Genomic DNA, 18,306 nt, shown 5'->3' with positions numbered 1-18,306 from the left:
GAGTGGCCTGACACATGGGGCCACCTGGGTGCACTGGCGACCTGTGGGCACCTGACCAGTTCAGCCCCTGCTGCTGTCCCTGCACCCAGATCCCTGCTTGAGCCTCAGTTGGCCCCAAGACCCATGAGCCAGAGCCAGTGGCTCCCACAAGCCCAGACCTGGTTACAAATCTCCCCACAGCTTTCAGGTCTTTGGCTGGACCCAGCCAGGCGGGTCACGCAGGCCAAGGTTTAATGTATCCAACAGCACGGAGGCAGTGAGGGGTGCTGTCCAGCAAGAGGATGCTGCGGGGACCCTCCAATTAACCAGAGGCACGGCACTGTCAGCCAGGCGCAGGCAGGGGCAGGAACGAATTCACGTTATTAGGTCCTACTGAATTAATGTGTAACTGCAGTGGAGTCGGCGTTGAATGAGGCAATTAATCAGGGTGAGGAGGAAAAGGAGACTCGTCTGCCCTCGGGAGCTGCCGGCGTGAGGCAACCTCCCCGGGGCTGGGGCTGGGCTCGGTGGCCAGGGAATGCTACCCTGGTGTGGGTACGGGATAGGCGGGGATGCCCAGGAGCAAGGACAGACCCAGGCCCCAAAGGGACACGCTGGGCACAGCCGGGAGGAAGACCCAGGCTCCAAAGAAGATGCCTGTTCCGGGCCGCACTGCACCTACACTGGGCAAGTCCCTGGACCTCTCTGTGTCTCAGCTGATGCTTCTGCAAACAGGAATAACTTCCAGGGTTGCCACTGACAGCTCATTGGATTATCGTGTGGCTTAAATAAGCGAGCGTGTGCAGGGCACTAAAGCAATGCTTGATGCAGTGTATTAAACACACACGACGGTGTCACCACCACCATTCTCATCGTCACCATTCTCGTCACCACCACCATCCTCATCGTCACCATCCTCATCGTCACCATCCTCATCGTCACCACCATTCTCATCACCACCACCATCCTCGTCACCATCCTCGTCACCATCCTCGTCACCACCACCATCCTCATCGTCACCACCATCCTCATCGTCACCACCACCATCCTCATCGTCACCATCCTCATCGTCACCATCCTCGTCACCACCATTCTCATCACCACCACCATCCTCATCGTCACCATCCTCGTCACCACCATCCTCGTCACCACCACCATCCTCATTGTCACCACCATCCTCATCGTCACCACCACCATCCTCGTCACCATCCTCATCACCACCACCATCCTCATCGTCACCACCATCCTCATCGTCACCACCACCATCCTCATCGTCACCATCCTCGTCCCCATCACCATCCTCGTCCCCATCACCATCCTCGTCCCCACCACCATCCTCGTCCCCACCACCATCCTCGTCCCCACCACCATCCTCGTCCCCACCACCATCCTCGTCCCCACCACCATCCTCATCGTCACCACCATCCTCGTCACCACCATCCTCGTCACCACCACCATCCTCATCGTCACCATCCTCATCGTCACCACCATCCTCATCACCACCACCATCCTCGTCACCACCACCCTCGTCACCACCACCACCGTCACCATCGTCACCACCACCATCCTCGTCATCACCACCATCCTTGTCACCACCACCTTCATCGTCACCACCACCACCGTCACCATCGTCACCACCATCCTCATCACCATCCTCATCGTCACCCTCCTCCTCAATGGCACTATCATCACAACCATCTTCACTGTCCCCACAATCACCATCAGTCCATCACCATATTATCCTCACCGTCACCATCATGTCACCTTCATCTTCACCACCGTCATCATCACCATCATGAATGTCTGCTCACAAAACCCAGAATGAGACACCATCTACCCTGGATTAGGGGCCCCCTCGCCCGGGGGTTTTAGAGGTGACTCCGTGGATTAGGGGCCCCCTCGTCTGGGGGTTTTAGTGGTGACTCCGTGGATTAGGGGCCCCCTCATCTGGGGGTTTCAGAGATGACTCCGTGGATTAGGGGCCCCCTCGTCTGGGGGTTTTAGAGGTGACTCCGTGGATTAGGGGCCCCCTCGCCTGGGGGTTTTAGAGGTGACTCCGTGGATTAGGGGCCCCCTCGCCTGGGGGTTTTAGAGGTGACTCCGTGGATTAGGGGCCCCCTCGCCTGGGGGTTTTAGAGGTGACTCCGTGGATTAGGGGCCCCCTCGCCTGGGGGTTTTAGAGGTGACTCGGTGGATTAGGGGCCCCCTCGTCTGGGGGTTTTAGAGGTGACTCCGTGGATTAGGGGCCCCCTCATCTGGGGGTTTTAGAGGTGACTCCGTGGATTAGGGGCCCCCTCGCCTGGGAGTTTTAGAGGTGACTCCGTGGATTAGGGGCCCCTTGCCTGGGAGTTTTAGTGGTGACTCCGTGGAGTAGGGGCCCCTCGCCTGGGGGTTTTAGTGGTGACTCCGTGGAGTAGGGGCCCCGTCGTCTGGGGGTTTTAGAGGTGACTCCATGGATTAGGGGCCCCCTCGTCTGGGGGTTTTAGAGGTGACTCCGTGGATTAGGGGCCCCTCACCTGGGGGTTTTAGTGGTGACTCCGTGGAGTAGGGGCCCCGTCGTCTGGGGGTTTTAGAGGTGACTCCATGGATTAGGGGCCCCCTCGTCTGGGGGTTTTAGTGGTGACTCTGTGGATTAGGGGCCCCCTCGTCTGGGGGTTTTAGTGGTGACTCCGTGGATTAGGGGCCCCCTCGTCTGGGGGTTTTAGAGGTGTCTCCGTGGAGTAGGGGCCCCCTCGTCTGGGGGTTTTAGTGGTGACTCTGTGGAGTAGGGGCCCCCTCGTCTGGGGGTTTTAGAGGTGTCTCCGTGGAGTAGGGGCCCCCTCATCTGGGGGTTTTAGTGGTGACTCTGTGGATTAGGGGCCCCCTCGCCTGGGGGTTTTAGAGGTGTCTCTGTGGAGTAGGGGCCCTGTCGTCTGGGGGTTTTAGAGGTGACTCCATGGAGTAGGGGCCCCGTCGTCTGGGGGTTTTAGAGGTGACTCTGTGGATTAGGGGCCCCCTCATCTGGGGGTTTTAGAGATGACTCTGTGGATTAGGGGCCCCCTCGCCTGGGGGTTTTAGAGGTGACTCCGTGGATTAGGGGCCCCCTCGTCTGGGGGTTTTAGAGGTGACTCCGTGGATTAGGGGCCCCCTCGCCTGGGGGTTTTAGAGGTGACTCCGTGGAGTAGGTGACTTCCTTGTCTGGGGGTGTTAGAGGTGTCTCTGTCTTTCAGCCCTGGAAGTGCCCACTCGTCTATGACCCTGATGGCCAAGGCTGGAAAGGTGAGCCCTCCTGCAGCCCCAGTGAGACTCACCCTGACATCAAGTCTTCCCTCCGCCTGTCCTGAGCTCCAGTGGCAGCCAGGAGGCAGCACCCCTGTATTGTGGTCTGCTGGCCCAGGGCTACTCTGAGTCTGTCTGGCCCGGAGCCCAATACTGGCCCGAGAGACCACCTCTCAGCACCCGTTCTCTCCACCCATGCCCTCAGTCGGTGCAGAAGATCCCACCAGGTTGGGGGTTAGTCCGCACAGAGACTCAGGACCCCTAGACCACCTCACCTGAATGCCTGGGGTGGGGAGTGGGAGCCAGATGACGCCGACCACTGGCCACGGGAGGAGGTCCTGCCCCCAAACCACTGGGCTCAGTTCCTTCCTCCTGCCCAGGGCCCCAGCCCTCACTCCTAAGGTGTGGGGTAGCTACATGGAGGAAACTGCCAGGCGTTCCACGCCACTGAGCAGCCAGAGTCAGAGGCCAGATGTGAGCCAGGGCTCCCACCGCAAGCCCCAAAGCTCAGCTCCCCCAGGCCCTGGGCAGCAGTCTGTCTCAGGCTGCCCCACCTCCATCCCGGGCCGAGTGTGCGTGCCATGGTGGGGCTTGGGAGCACAGGCTCTGTCTGTGCACCTTAGTTTCTTCCTCCATGACCATCCCAGGGTCACTGTGTGTTGCTGTGTTCACAGATGTGGCTGTGCGGTGGGGACGCCTCCCACCTCCAGGCTCCATGAGCGGCCTTCCCGGACCCTCATCATGGGCAAACGATGGCCCCAAGACTCAGCTTTTAAAGCCACAAGCTGGGCAGGGAGCACCTGGGCTTGGTTTGCCCTAATTTATTTATTTTTTATTTATTTATTTTGAGACAGAGTCTTGACATCACCGGGCTGGAGTGCAGTGGAACAAATTCATCTCACTGCAGCCTCCACCTCCCAGGTTCAAGTGATTCTCCGGCCTCAGCCTCCCAAGTAGCTGGGATTACAGGCATGTGCCACCACACCCAGCTAATTTTTGTATTTTTAGTAGAGACGGGGCTTCACCATGTTGGCCAGGCTGGTCTTGAACTCCTGACCTCAGATGATCCTCCCACCTCCACCTCCCAAAGTGCTGGGATTACAAGCGTGAGCCACTGCACCCGGCCCTCATTTATTTTTTAAAAATTGGCCACCAACATTTAAACACCTGGAGACATCTCAGGAGCAGCCACGGCGGCCTGCTGAGAACAGGAAATTCATCCCCACGTGGCAGCTGCCTGCTGGCTCATGCCATTTGCCCCAGTTCTGGGCCCTGGCCCTGAGGCCTGCCACATGCTGGGCACAGCCCAGAGCTAACGTGCACCCTGGAGCCCGGTCTGGGCCTGATCCTGGCTCCACTGCTTCCAGGGACACCGTGCACAGCGGTCACTTCACTTCTCTGAGCCTCAGTTTCCTCATCTGCAGAGACAGCAGTGCCTTCATGTGGCTTCTGAGTTGGAGGCGGCCACGTGAGTGGCGTGCGTGAGACAGCAGGTTCCCTACATGGGAGCTGCCATCAGTATCATCATCACTGTCAGCGCCACTCCCACCTGCCCCCCTTCCCCCATCCCTGAGGCATCTGAACCCGCCCGTAGCCCGGCATGTGCCATGCCAGCTGGCAGTGCAATCTTCCTCCCTGAGATGCCCGGGGTAGGTTGGTCCCCATCACCCAGGCCCACCCGTGCCCGCTCCAGATCCTGGGTGGCTTCAGGCTGGAGTGGGGGCAGCCTGTCAGCCCCACACACGGCCGGAGGGTGGGGGAGACACTAATCAGCACAGCTGTTAAGCAGCAAAGGACACACACCTTCCCTTCTCGGCGGTGTTAATTACGGCATTGCCGCACTCAGGGGCCGCCTGCTCCCACTGCTCAAACAAAGGCATGAAAAATTCATGAGCAGGGACCCTGCACTGAGGTCACTGCTCTCATCTGCTTCCTCGGCGTCTGGGCCCCGACCAGGCAGGGTCGGAGGGGGGCAGGAGACAAAGGGGCCAAGGGGCTGTCCTGGGGAGGGTCTGGGCGCAACACTGCAGGACGGTGCTGGAAACCCTACGGGCCTCTGCTTCCACCTCCCCAGCTTCCCACCCAGGTGAGCTGCCTGGCTCTGGCAGGTGGGAGGGTGGAGAGGACTGAGGCAGGGCCAGTGAGGGCTGGGTTCCCCCCCAGGCAGCCACATGAGCCGCAGAGCTGCCCAGGAAGGTTCCCAAGCAGAACTACCTGGGGTTGGGGCCGCCTCCTCACAGCAGAAAAAACGCCTCAACCACACAGGTGCTGAGGAAGCTCAAATGGTGGCCGGGCGTGGGCTGGACGTAGTGGAAAGGCCCGGCCTGGGCATCGGGTGAGGGGAGGCCCCCCCTGGCTGAACGCGTGTGGCCGAGTGGGCTGTGTCCTGCATGGGCCCTGCTGTGCCTCGTGTGACGCCAGGTGGGAGAAGCTCTGGGCAGGTGCGGGTTTGCTGGGCAGCGTTCCCGAGTCCACGCGTCTGCACGTGCACACTTGCGTGGCATGTCCCTGCAGTGCCCATTCCTGGCCCTCCCAGTGCCATCCGGGCCCTCAGTGGCTTCTACCCTCAGGGTCCTGCCACATGGTGCCTAAGGACCTGCCACGGAGTCACATGCCGCCGGGGGGAAAAGGGCCACCTGTGCTGGGCCCCTGGCCTCCCTTGGCCCTCGTGGGGCAGACAGCAGCTCAGCTGCTTGACCGCTTCTGTCTGAACCTGCAGCCCCAAACCTCCAGCTCCCCAAAGGCTCGCGGCAGTACGGTGAGCAGCTCTGGAAGGGACGGGCGTGCAGGCCGCGTGCCCCGCCCTGCAGGACCCCATCTTCCCAGACGGCAGCGCCAAGGGGCCCGCCTTCATGCGGGCTGCACACTCAGCGGATACAGAATGCATTCCAGTCGAGCGGTATGGCGGACGGCACCAGAGACCCCGGAGGCTGAGAGCAGCTGGGGAGGTTTCGAGCTGAGCTTCGCACTGTGGGGAATGGCTCGTGACTGGAAAGGTCACTCGCATCCTGCTGATCCACACACTCCACGGTGCGGCTCAGCCCAGGCCCCACCTCCCTTCCCCTCCACAGGCAGAAGCGACCTGCCTGGGGGGGCAAGTGGGAGCCGTATGTGTACTCACCCCATGCAGCCTGGCACTTGTTGGGGGGCGGTGACCACTGGGCGACTGCTGGCCCCTGGGGGCAGAGGGCTAGGGGTGGGGGTGCTAGAACCGCAGAGCCCACGGGTTTGTACCCAACATGCCTGGGGGTAGGGGTGTGGTGGGAGGCTGCAACCCCAGGGTTAGGATTAGGGTCAGGGTTAGGGTTTAGAGTTAGGGTTAGGGTTAGGGTTTAGGTTTAGGGTTAGGGTCAGGGTCTAGGGTTAGGGTTAGAGTATCAGCCCATCTCACAGGGTAGGAAGTAGAGGTTCAGATAGAAAGGACTTTCTTCCGCCACGTGGGCACTTGGCAGGGGTCTGGAGCTGAGCCTGGGACTCAGAGCTGCGGATCTGAGCCTGCGGGGCCAGGAAGCCCCCTGACACTGGGTGAAGCAGGTGCAATGGGCAGCGGGCTTGCCCTGAGCCTGGTTCCAGGGGCTGACGTGGTGAGCCCAGAGCAGGCTCCACATAAGACAGAGGCAGCTGGGAAGCCCACCAGACAGCCGATAGGGGCTGGGTGTGGTGTGCGGGTGGGGACCTGTGGAGCCCACTGAGAGGGGACGTCTGGCCGCCGCTCTGACAGGGCTGGTTGCGGGAGACGGTGTGGGCTGGGCTCTGCTGCTGCAGCAGGCAGGATGAAGGTGCGCCAGGGACCAGGGCGGGCAGGTGAGTGGGGCCAGCTGGACGCACTCTCGGGGGACCCAAAGGGAATGGGGCCCGAGGTGGGGGGGGCACCTGGTTGGAGGAGGCTGGGTCAAATGAGGGCTGGGGAACAGGACTGGGTGGGCACATAGGCCTGGGGGGGCAGGGCTGGGTGGGTGAGGAAATAGGGCTGGGGGCTGTGTTGGGTGGGTAGGGGCTGGGCTGGGGGCTGGGCTGGGTGGGTGAGGAAATAGGGCTGGGGCTGGGCTGGGAGGGCGGGGGCTGGGCTGGGGGCTGGGCTGGGAGGGTGAGGAAATAGGGCTGGGGGCTGGGCTGAGCTGCTGCCTCCTGGCCCACGTGATGCTCAGCTCCTCCCTCCCTGACCTCAGGCCTGGAGGAGATGCTCCCTGCCTACCCACCAGGCTTTTCTTTTCTGGACACTAGAAGAGTAGGTGCCCAAGAGGAGCTGCCATGGAGCCTGAGGCGTGGGGGAGCGTGGTGTGTGGGATACAGCACACGCTGGGGTAACTCACATGCTGCCACAGACCCACCTGCTGCCTGATGGGGAAACTGAAGCTCAAGTGCATGGGAGCCCACCAGGCACGGCCAGAGGGTGGCTGGGTGGGTTCTGAATCCTGAGTCCAGGCTCCGGAAGCTGTGGTAGAAGCCCTGGAGGCCTTGCCCTCTCATCAGGGCTCCACTGAGGCCCAGCCTCGCCCCACAGGGCCTCGCCCACCTTCCTCTCGCTGTCCTGGGAGGGGAGGCACCCTTGTGCCTGGTTAACCACCCGAGATCATGGTGGCGGGTCCTGAAAAGTCCATGACTGTTTACTCAGCAAATTCAGTTTTTATAAGCATTTAGACTTCAAAGCACTAATTACCCAATTAATCAGCAATTAACAAGTAATTAGGTCACTGCAACCAACGCCAGAGCCTCTAGGAGCTGCAGGTGAGTGAGGCCCTGAGCAGACACCGAGCTGGAGCCGGACTTGCCCTCGCCCCCTCCCACGGTGCCAAAACCCCACCGCCACCCCCACGGCGCTGAGACGACGAAAACCCCTCCCATGGCGCCAAGACCCCACAACCCTTCCCACAGCACTAAGACCCTACTGCCCCCTCCCATGGTGCTGAGACCCCGAAAACCCCTATCGTGGCGCCAAGACCCCACAAACCTTCCCACAGCACTGAGGCCCAGCTGCCCCTTGAGCCGTGTGCCACGCCTGCACGGTGCTTCCCAGTGGGGGTCCAAGCCCTCAGGAGAGGCTATGCCATACAGCAGCCCTGTGGCCGTCACTGCCAGGGAAAGCTCTGGGCTTGGTGTCGCCGGAAGGCGCCCCAACTCTGCAGCCGGCATGCACTCGCCCCGGGCAGCCTCTGACCTCCAGGCCAGACCCTGAAGACAGCTCTGCAGCGGACAGCAGGCTTCCTGGGGCTGGGGATGGGAAAGGGGAGCCCTGTGCGGCTGGCACCACTGCCTCTGGCCCCAGGACCTAACGAGCATTTCTGAACGTTTCCTGAGAGCTGCTGAGAGAACCCAACTGAGGGGCCTGGAAAGCCCCCGCCGTCGGCGAGAATGTGGGTCAGGAGGAGGAGCGGCTGGAGAACCACCCTCCTAGGCCCCTTCCGGGTCTCCCAGACTCACCCCTCCCGGGCCTCTGGGTCACAGGGCCTCAGCCCAGCACCCAAGCTCACTCTGACCAGTGATCGGGGGGAGGCTGGTGCCCCAACACTCTTGCCCAGTCCCAGCCAGCCTGGCTCACCCCCGGCACTCAGGGCCACCCCCCACAGCCTGGCTCACCCCCGGCACTCAGGGCTCTGTGCCTGAGCCCCCCCAGCCCCCAGCTCAGCACTGGGCTCTGCAGCCCCTCCCTGGAGCTCTCTGTGCAGCGGCAGCCCCTGCGTCTGCATGCCTGTGGCCAGCTCCTGCTCAGGGCCCTGATCCCGCCCTGCAATCATCTCCCATCGGCCACCTGTTTGCTTCCCATGGTCTCATCTGCTGAGAACACGGATCCTGTTCCCGAGGGCACACAGGGTCTACTTAGCCTGAGACTTGGCAGGCAAACACGTGGGCGGCCTGGGCTCCCAAGTCCGCAGAGCCCACAGCCCCAGGCTGTGGTTGGAGGGGACAAAACTGTCCTCATGGGGTTCCCAATTGTCACACAATTGGGGCACTAGGTGCAGGGGACAGTCCCCAGGGGAGCACTGCCCTGCCCCAGTGCAATTCCAGAATGTTCCCGTGGACATTTGCAGAACTAGAAACCTGCTTAGCATCACCTGTGACGAGCCTAAATGCTCTAAAATGCACGAAATCACCTTTAATTTCCTCAAGTCTCAACTGCCACAAATAGCAGAAAACGTCGGAACCTGCATTTTCACCGCAACGCCCAGAGACGCCGGCTGGGGAGCACCCATCTCAGGCAACCTTGCCCCCCTTGCCCTCCTCACCCCCTCGCCCGCCTCACCCACCTCAGCTGCTTCAGCCGCTCTGGGCTCAGCCCAACTCACACACCAGACAGGAACCACCTCACTCAGAACAGTTTTCCATTTTCCGCCCGAGGGCACCTCTTCCCGTAAACTACGTGTCCTTGCTCCGGTGGCTTCATACCCGCAGCAGAGGGCACCCACCACACAACAGGCAGCAACGGGCGCATCCCTAACCCTCTGCCCTCACATCCCATCAAGCGTGGCCGCCTGGGGCCCCAAGCTCTCACCCTCCAGCTGTCTCCACACAGCAAGGAGTTCCTGGTGACAAGAGCCAGCCACCAGCCTCTTCCTCCACACTCCACCCCACACCAGCCTGCAGATCCCCGAGTGCCCACCAGAGCCCCTGGCCTCACCGGCATCACTGCCACCATTACCACAGGCACATGCGCAACCTGGTCATATACTCACATGCAAAGGCACCGTTACATACACATGTGCACAGCCACACACATTTATGTGCACATGTACACTCAGCCATACATGCACACGCAGTTATATATATACATACATGCACACAGCAACGCACCTCATGTACACGCACAGAGTCATGGACACACATGCACTCACCCAGTCATGTACACATGTGCACTCACCATCATGTACATACATACACTCACACCATCACATACACCATCATGGACACACGTGCACACAGTCATGGATACACGTGCACTCACCTAGTTATGTACACACGTACTCACCATCATGTACATACACTCACACCATCACATACACCATCATGGACACACGTGCACACAGTCATGGACACATGTGCACTCACCCAGTCATGTACACATGTGCACTCACCATCATGTACATACATACATATGCCATCACATACACCGTCATGGACACACGTGCACACAGTCATGGACACACGTGCACTCACCCACAGTCATGTACACATGTGCACTCACCATCATGTACATACACTCACACCATCACATACACCATCATGGACACACGTGCACCCACCCAATAGTTATGTAAACATGTGCACTCACTATCATGTACATACACTCACACCATCACATACACCATCATGGACACACGTGCACACAGTCATGGATAGATGTGCACTCACAGCCGTGGACACCTGTGCATTCATGATCATGTACACGCATGCACTCACACCATCACACATAGGTGCACTCATGTACATATGTGCATACACCATCACATACACACGTGCAGTCATGAACACATGCGCACTGACCATGTACACACATGCACTCACACCATCACATACACACATGCAGTCATGAACACCTGTGCACAGATCATCATGTACACACATGCACTCACACCATCACGCACACACGTGCAGAGTCAACACACGTGCACTCACCATGGACACATGCACTGTCATGTACACACATGCACTCACACCATCATGTACACACATGCGCACAAGTGCACTTACCCACAATCATGTACACATGCACTCACACTGTCGTGGACATGTGCACAGACACACATGCACAATCACATACACATGCACTCACATTATCGTGGACATGCATGCACAAACGCAAGACCCCTAACCGCTGGCCCTTCCAGCCTCCCCTCTGGGTCTCTGCTCAGCTGCTTCTCTGGGGGGTCCTGCACCCCCTGGGCCTAGAGACCCTGGGGCAACCCCCGCTGAGCCTAACCTCCCTGTGTGTCTCCCACACGCTGATACTGGCTGTATTTCGCTCCTGGGAGAGCTGGGGTCTGGCAGCCAGTGCCCACACACCTGTGGATCAGCTCCGCGGCCTCTTCACACCTGACCCAGCACCTCGGGAACCCCACAGGCCAGCACCAGGCTGCAGCCCCGTCCCGCCTCAGAGACCCTGTGGGCATTCCTCCTGTCTCTGCTGTTGCATCACTGCGTCCAACGGTGTGTGGATCTCACATCAACTCTCCTTCCTCTCATTCGTGTCCCTCCCAGCACAGCCATGGCTGGGGCCAGAATAATTAATGAGGCTGTGTCAAGGAATGAATAAAGGGTGCTCCCCTACCCCGGCCCCAAGCACACGGCTGACCTTTCCCGGAGCAGAGGGTATTAATATAGTCTCATGTTGTCAGGCTCAAAGTGCTAACTGCCTCATGAATTATTCATCGACACAAAAAGTCTTAACCGCAAACAGTGTTAACATTCATTCCTGACCCCGGTGTCACAGCGGCCTGGCCTGTTCCACATAACTGGATTTCAGCTCGACAGGCGGCACGGGCTCCAGCCTAGCCCCCTCCACCGGGACTGCACGCCACCACCTTCGCCCTGGAGCGTGCCACCCATGCTGCCCTCCTCGGTCAGGCACCTCCCTGCATGTGGGGCTGTCCTGCCTGGAGGCCGCTGCAGCCCCTGGAGTAGAGGGGCCGTCCCCGTCAGCGCTGTGGGGAGCTGTGGGTGGGGCCAGAGGCAGCACAATGACCTTCCCAGGCCAGGGCCCAACCCCTCCTGGAACCTTGGCTGGGCTGGGGGCTTGAACCTGCAGAAAGTGCTGGCAATGGTGCCTGCCAGCCTGGCTAAGGCTCCGGGAGGGCCATCCAGTTGCCAAGACCTCAGGCCACCCACACCCAGCAGCCCAGGCGTGCGACAGAAGCTACCCTGAACCCTCCACCCAGCCAGCCACAGTCCCCGGGAGACCCCAGTGAGCACTGTGCAGCACAGAGGAGCCACCGGGCTGTGTCTCGCTCAATTCTGACCCACACAACGGGAGACAACAGAGGGTGTGCCCGCTGCAGGGAGTGAGCCCTCCATGGACACGTGGGGCAGGGAGGCGGTGGGGGTGGAAGGGGCGGACAGAACGGGAACCAAATCCATCGACCCCGTCCGGACCCCGCCCTGGCAGAGGATGCCACACGTGCAGCTGACATCTGGGTCTCAGCTTCCACACCTGCAGACGGGCCAGGGCCTCGGCTTCTGCACCTGCAGACGGGCCAGGGCCTCGGCTTCCGAACCTGCAGACGGGCCAGGGCCTCGGCTTCTGCACCTGCAGACGGACCAGGGCCTCGGCTTCTGCACCTGCAGACGGGCCAGGGCCTCGGCTTCTGCACCTGCAGACGGGCCAGGGCCTCGGCTTCCGAACCTGCAGACGGGGTCAGGGCCTCGGCTTCCGCACCTGCAGACGGGGTCAGGGCCTCGGCTTCCGAACCTGCAGACGGGGTCAGGGCCTCGGCTTCCGCACCTGCAGACGGACCAGGGCCTCGGCTTCCGCACCTGCAGACGGGCCAGGGCCTCGGCTTCTGCACCTGCAGACGGGGTCAGGGCCTCGGCTTCCGCACCTGCAGACGGGCCAGGGCCTCGGCTTCCGAACCTGCAGACGGGCCAGGGCCTCGGCTTCTGCACCTGCAGACGGGCCAGGGCCTCGGCTTCCACACCTGCAGACGGGGTCAGGGCCTCGGCTTCCGAACCTGCAGACGGGGTCAGGGCCTCGGCTTCCGAACCTGCAGACGGGCCAGGGCCTCGGCTTCCACACCTGCAGACGGGCCAGGGCCTCGGCTTCCACACCTGCAGACGGGCCAGGCCTCTTCACTGATGATGTGGCCTAATGGGAACTGCCTCGGCTTCCACACCTGCAGACGGGCCAGGCCTCTTCATGGACATCATTTGTTGGCAATCAAATACCACAGGTGGAGGAATCAGATGACTGAAGTACCACGGAGGTGAAGGTGTCTTCACTCAAACACTCCCTTCATGTGAAGCCCGACAGCATGACATGTGACATCTGGCCCCTCCCTGCAGCCCACAGATGCCAGGCCCCAAGTGTGGGTAGATGGCCGGACAGCCACCTCCCAGGACCCCGAGTCCCTGCTGCCCCTGTGCTGACCTCCCAGGCTGAGGGGTGCTGCTTGGGCTGCTGGAACGAGCCTGCCCCTCTCAGCACCAAGGCAGGGGTCCAGCCCCTTTGTCATTTAGCCTGGGGTACACAGCCTCCCGGCCCCCACGGCCCAGCGCTCCCGCATCCCTCCCTGCTCACCCGCACACCTCTTCACAGCCCAGCTCCGCCACTCTCCCTGCTCCCTCACGCAGGGGTGCCTGCCCGCCTCAGGCCCTGAACACACAGGCTTTCCCCTGCCCAGACGCCCCTGTCTGGCCCCTTCTGAGATGCTGCTCCAACTCGGGGCCCCGTTTTCCTTCCGACCTGGCAGGGGCTGCTCTCTGCAGTCACGGCCGTTTACGGAACATTTCTCTCCCCCTTGGAACGGCAGCTCCCCGAGGGCAGGGCTCTTGTGTGACATGCTCCTCATGCCCCAGGGCCTGGCATAGTGCCCAGCCCAGAGTCAAGCTGTGCTGAGGCCACTGCCCTCGGGCGCATGATCGTCATGGTGTGGATGGACAGATGGGTGGGCGCATGGGCACAGCCTGTGGCCACCACAGGCAAGGACACAACCCCACTGTCCCCTCACGGCAGCTGTGCCCCCAGCAGCGAGGCTTAGAGACTCTCCTATGCTCAGTGGTTGGGAGGAGACCGCCGCTCTTTGACTCCAGGGAGAGGCTGATGGGTTTTTATTGCTTTTGTACAAATAACGGCTGCCAAGAAGGCCCAAGGAGCCGCGTAATGAATGTCATAAACCTGCCTGGTAAAGACACTGCTGGTATCAGCCCTGGCACAGAGGGGGGTGGTGGGATCCCAGCGGCTGGCGGGCATACACAGTGCCCACCTGGCTGGGTCTCTGCCCCCCTCCTGCCCGCGTCCTGGCCTCCCTGTCCCAGGCCTGCTCCCAAGCATGCAGGCAGGCTCCCTCCTCAGGGGCCTCAGGGCCTCTCACTTGCCCCTCTGTTCAAACCTGTGCCCTATTCGGCCAGCCTGGCGCCTCATCCTGCCCACCTCCCGGGCTCCCCGTCCAGGGTCTGCCCCTGCCGCCGACCTGGCCCCGCCTCCTGCCCTTCTATACTGAGCTTAACACCCCGAAGGGAGCAGTAACTCCCGGTTTCCCCTCTTCCTCCCCGATGCACCCACCCTAGCTGTGGTCACGCTCAGCACACACCGGCTAGAGAGAAGGCGAGGGTGGATCTCTGTACAGCTCAGTGTGTGCAGGGCGGGCGTCAGCAGGGTCAGGAAGGGCCTGGGGGGCTGCGGCCAAGTTGGCGCTACCGGAGGCAGAGGGCACGTGGGCACTGGCACACTGGGCTCTTCTCAGCGGGACAAGGGCTGGTGGCTGCATGGAGGACAACACTGGGAGGCTGAGGCTCTCAGCTCCCGGTCGCTGAGGTGGGCACCCACGGGCGGCCCACTGGCATCTCTGGGCCTGTGTCCCTGTCCGGAGAATGGGATGATGTGGTAACTAAATGCTGCCATGCAGGGTGAGACGGGTCCCTGAGGTCTGGCCCAACCATAGGCTGTGGCCAAGACCCTGTCACTTGCCCGGCCCCTCACCCCAGCCCCTGCACCACCACACCTGCTGGCCATGGGGCCTTCCAGAACACTCTGTGTATGGGTGTGGGAGGACGGGCCGGGGTCCTGCGCCAGCAGGAAGAGCTCCAAGCCCAGCAGGCCCTTGTGAATCCTCATTCGTCTAATGACCTCGCCAGCCACCTGCCAAGCTGGAGTCGGTTGCCGCACGTGTCTTACAGTGATAATGGTGGCCAGGAAGGCCACACCACACGCGCGGTACAGAAGCTACTGAGGACGAGCACGGGCTGCGGCTTTGCTGGCCACCAACGTGGGCAAAATCAAACCACTTTAAGGGCAGTTCATAAAATCAGACCAGGTGACAAATGCCCGAGCTGTTCAGCAGCACAGGACGCTGCTGGCCCGGCCGTAGCTGCTCCTGAGGCCACAGTCACAGACATGCAGGCAGCAAGGGGCACACACGCGCAAACATGCAACGCCACGTGGCCACAGACAGGCAGCGGGCATGCAGGGTGTCCTGAGAAGCCTGCAGCACACGTGAAAACACAAGTCTCTCTCTCTCTCTCTCTCTCTCTCTCACACACACACACACACACACATACACAGAAGCCCAGAGAGGCACGCATGACCCTGCTCGACAAGGCAATGCATAGACCCACACAGCTAACCACAAGGAATGCCGTGGACACAAGCTGCACACAGGACAGGCACAGATCCGCCTAGACACTCACGCATGCTGTGCACACACATGCACACACGTGCACACGCACACACAAACACATGGACACATGCACACACATGCAGACAAGCACGCATGCAAACACGTGTGCACATACATGCACACCCACATGCATACACAAGCACACACATACACATGCAGACAAGCACACACACAAACATGTGCACACACATACATGTGCACCCACATGCATACACACCTACATGCACACACACACAATACGTGTATACGCACACATGCACGAACACACGCACACATGCGGGCACACATGCATACACAAGCACACGTGCACACACATGCACGCATGCACAAGCACACACACACATGCACACACATGCACACACGCGGGCACACGTGCACACAAATGCACACAAGCACGAACACCCTCATGCACAAACGTGCACATGCACACATGCACACATGCATGAACACATGCACACACGCGGGCACACATGCACACACATGCACACACACAAGCTCATGCACATACATGCACACATGCACACGCACAAGCACATACACACATGCACGAACACATGCACACATGCGTAACGCACACACACATGCACCCACACATGCACAAACGTGTACACACATGCACGAACACACATACATGCACATACACACACACAGCAGCCCCACCCTAGTGCTGAACCCCAACGGGTAGGCCCCAGACCCCAGCATGATCCAGACCCTCACCCGGGGCCCTCCTGCTCCCAGCCCCTGCCCTGCTCCTGGGCATGCACCCCCAGGCCGGTTCTGGGTCCTCCACCCCGGGGGGGGTTTGACCTGAACCTGCCTCCAGCCTGGGGAACGTGTCAGAGCACTTCCGAGGAGGCCGGGCGTCTCCCTGCTGCCTGCCTGAAGCCTGGGCTCTCCCCTGCAGCCCCCCACATGCCAGACACAAGTGGCCCCCGGGGCTGACAGCATGGGAGTCCGAGGACGCTGCTGGGCCAGGGCCCTGTTCACACACTGGCACACGCAGGGCCCATCTGCACGTGCCAGCGTATGAAACAGGCTTGTGTGCCAGGTTCCAGCACACACACAGGACCAGCTGCAAGCCTCGGGGTCCTCCTGGCTCCTGTGGCTTGGAGGGGACCGCATCCCCCATGTGGCAGGCCAGCCCCACTCCCTGGCCACCGCCATCTGTCACTTCGGCAGCGGGGGTTAAGCTGCAAGCAGCTGACAAGGTAACGATGGGCTTTCTCAGAAGACACTAAGAGAGCTTTACGGAGAAGACCTGAATAACGAATGGAGACTCAGAAGCAGAAGGGCGCCTCGGGGCTCAGGGTAGAGACACCCAGGTGCCCTGGGGCCACAGACCCGCTGGGGTGGCCACAGGAATTGACACGCGCACACCTCACCCGCAACGGGGCACAGCCCTCTCTCCAGCACATAGGACCCGGCCCCCATTCTGATCCATTCTGATCCACAGTGAGCTGGCACTCAGAGATGCTACGAACACCCTCGTCTGGCACCTCCGCCAGCCACAGCCCTCCTCTGCCCATGGAGTCTGCATGGCGGGATGGGCTCAGGGCACCCCCACTTGGCCAGGTGGCCTCGGCCCTTTTCCACACTCGGACCCCAAGCACGCACTATAGGAGCCCGGCTGTGAGAATGTGGCTGATGACCTGCCCAGGACACCACAGGGAGAAGGGCAGGGCTACGTCATCGTAATCATGACAACAGCTGTCAGGACACCCACAGCTCCTCTGAGGGGCTGCCCTCCACGCACAGACGACAAAGCAAGGCTGCCCAAGGCCCCGAGCTGCACGGGAGGAAGGAAAGCCCCAGGAGGAGGCCCCTTGGGCAGGCGGCTGCTCCAGGAACCCTTGCCCAGAAGTGAGCTCCGGCCACCCCAGGTCAACAACTCATGGACTCTGGGCCAAACCAGGTGAGAGGCCAAAGGCAGAGCCCACAGTGGCAGAGTCCAGCCCAGAGTGGCAGAGCCGAGCCCAGGGTGGCAGAGCCCAGGGTGGCAGAGCTGGGCACAGGGTGGCAGAGCCCATGGTGGTAGAGCCCAGGGTGGCAGAGCCAAGCCCAGGGTGGTAGAGCCCACAGTGGTAGAGCCAAGCCCAGGGTGGCAGAGCCCAGGATGGTAGAGCCAGAAACAGGGTGGCAGAGCCCAGGGTGGCAGAGCAGAGCCCTGGGCTTTAGACAGACCCTCAGGCAAGAGGGCAGCCTCGGGAAAGCTGGGGTGGGGTGTGGAGGGCCCAGCTGAGCCCCTGCTGTGACCCAGCCATGTGGCCAATTCCTCCCCTGGACGCCCAAGGGTCCAGGGATCGTGGGATCCACTCCCAGCCTGTGGCCACACCACATGTGGCTCCCTCACCACCTCCTGTTCTGCCACCAGCAGAAGCCACGGGACGGAGGGAGTGGGGGACTGTCCCCCTGGGCCTGGCCACACCAGGTCACTAATGGGCTAATTACAGGCCCTGTAAAGCTGCTGTGGTTTAGTGAGGGAGCCTCTCCAGCCCTGGATCATGCAGGGGCTGCATGGATGATGTGTGCGGAGTCCGCCCCCACCCCCACAATGAGCTGAGCAGGCCGTCAATCTGCAGAAACGGCTCTTACCGAGCTCTGGGTTTTATGATGTCATTAACGTTCCTCCCGATACTTAAAAGGAAATAAAATCGAGAAATAAAATCCCTGAGGAGGGGCAGGGCTGCTCCTTGGGGAACAGTGGCGCTGGGGGCCAGGGAGGTGGGGCTGGGCCTCCAAGTCCAGG

At 61.1% G+C, this 18,306-nt stretch overlaps 1 protein-coding gene across 11 annotated transcripts in view; it reads right to left on the bottom strand.

The window, feature by feature from the left end:
• FBRSL1 (fibrosin like 1) overlaps window positions 1-18,306 on the bottom strand; it is an 82,664-nt gene that overhangs the window by 34,143 nt on the left and 30,215 nt on the right. The window lies entirely within an intron of this gene.

Source organism: Saimiri boliviensis, chromosome 7 (genome assembly GCF_048565385.1).
Source record: "Saimiri boliviensis isolate mSaiBol1 chromosome 7, mSaiBol1.pri, whole genome shotgun sequence".
NCBI lineage: Eukaryota > Metazoa > Chordata > Mammalia > Primates > Cebidae > Saimiri > Saimiri boliviensis.
The sequence above is the reverse complement of the archived record's forward strand: the minus strand, read 5'-3'. Positions and strand labels throughout refer to the sequence as shown.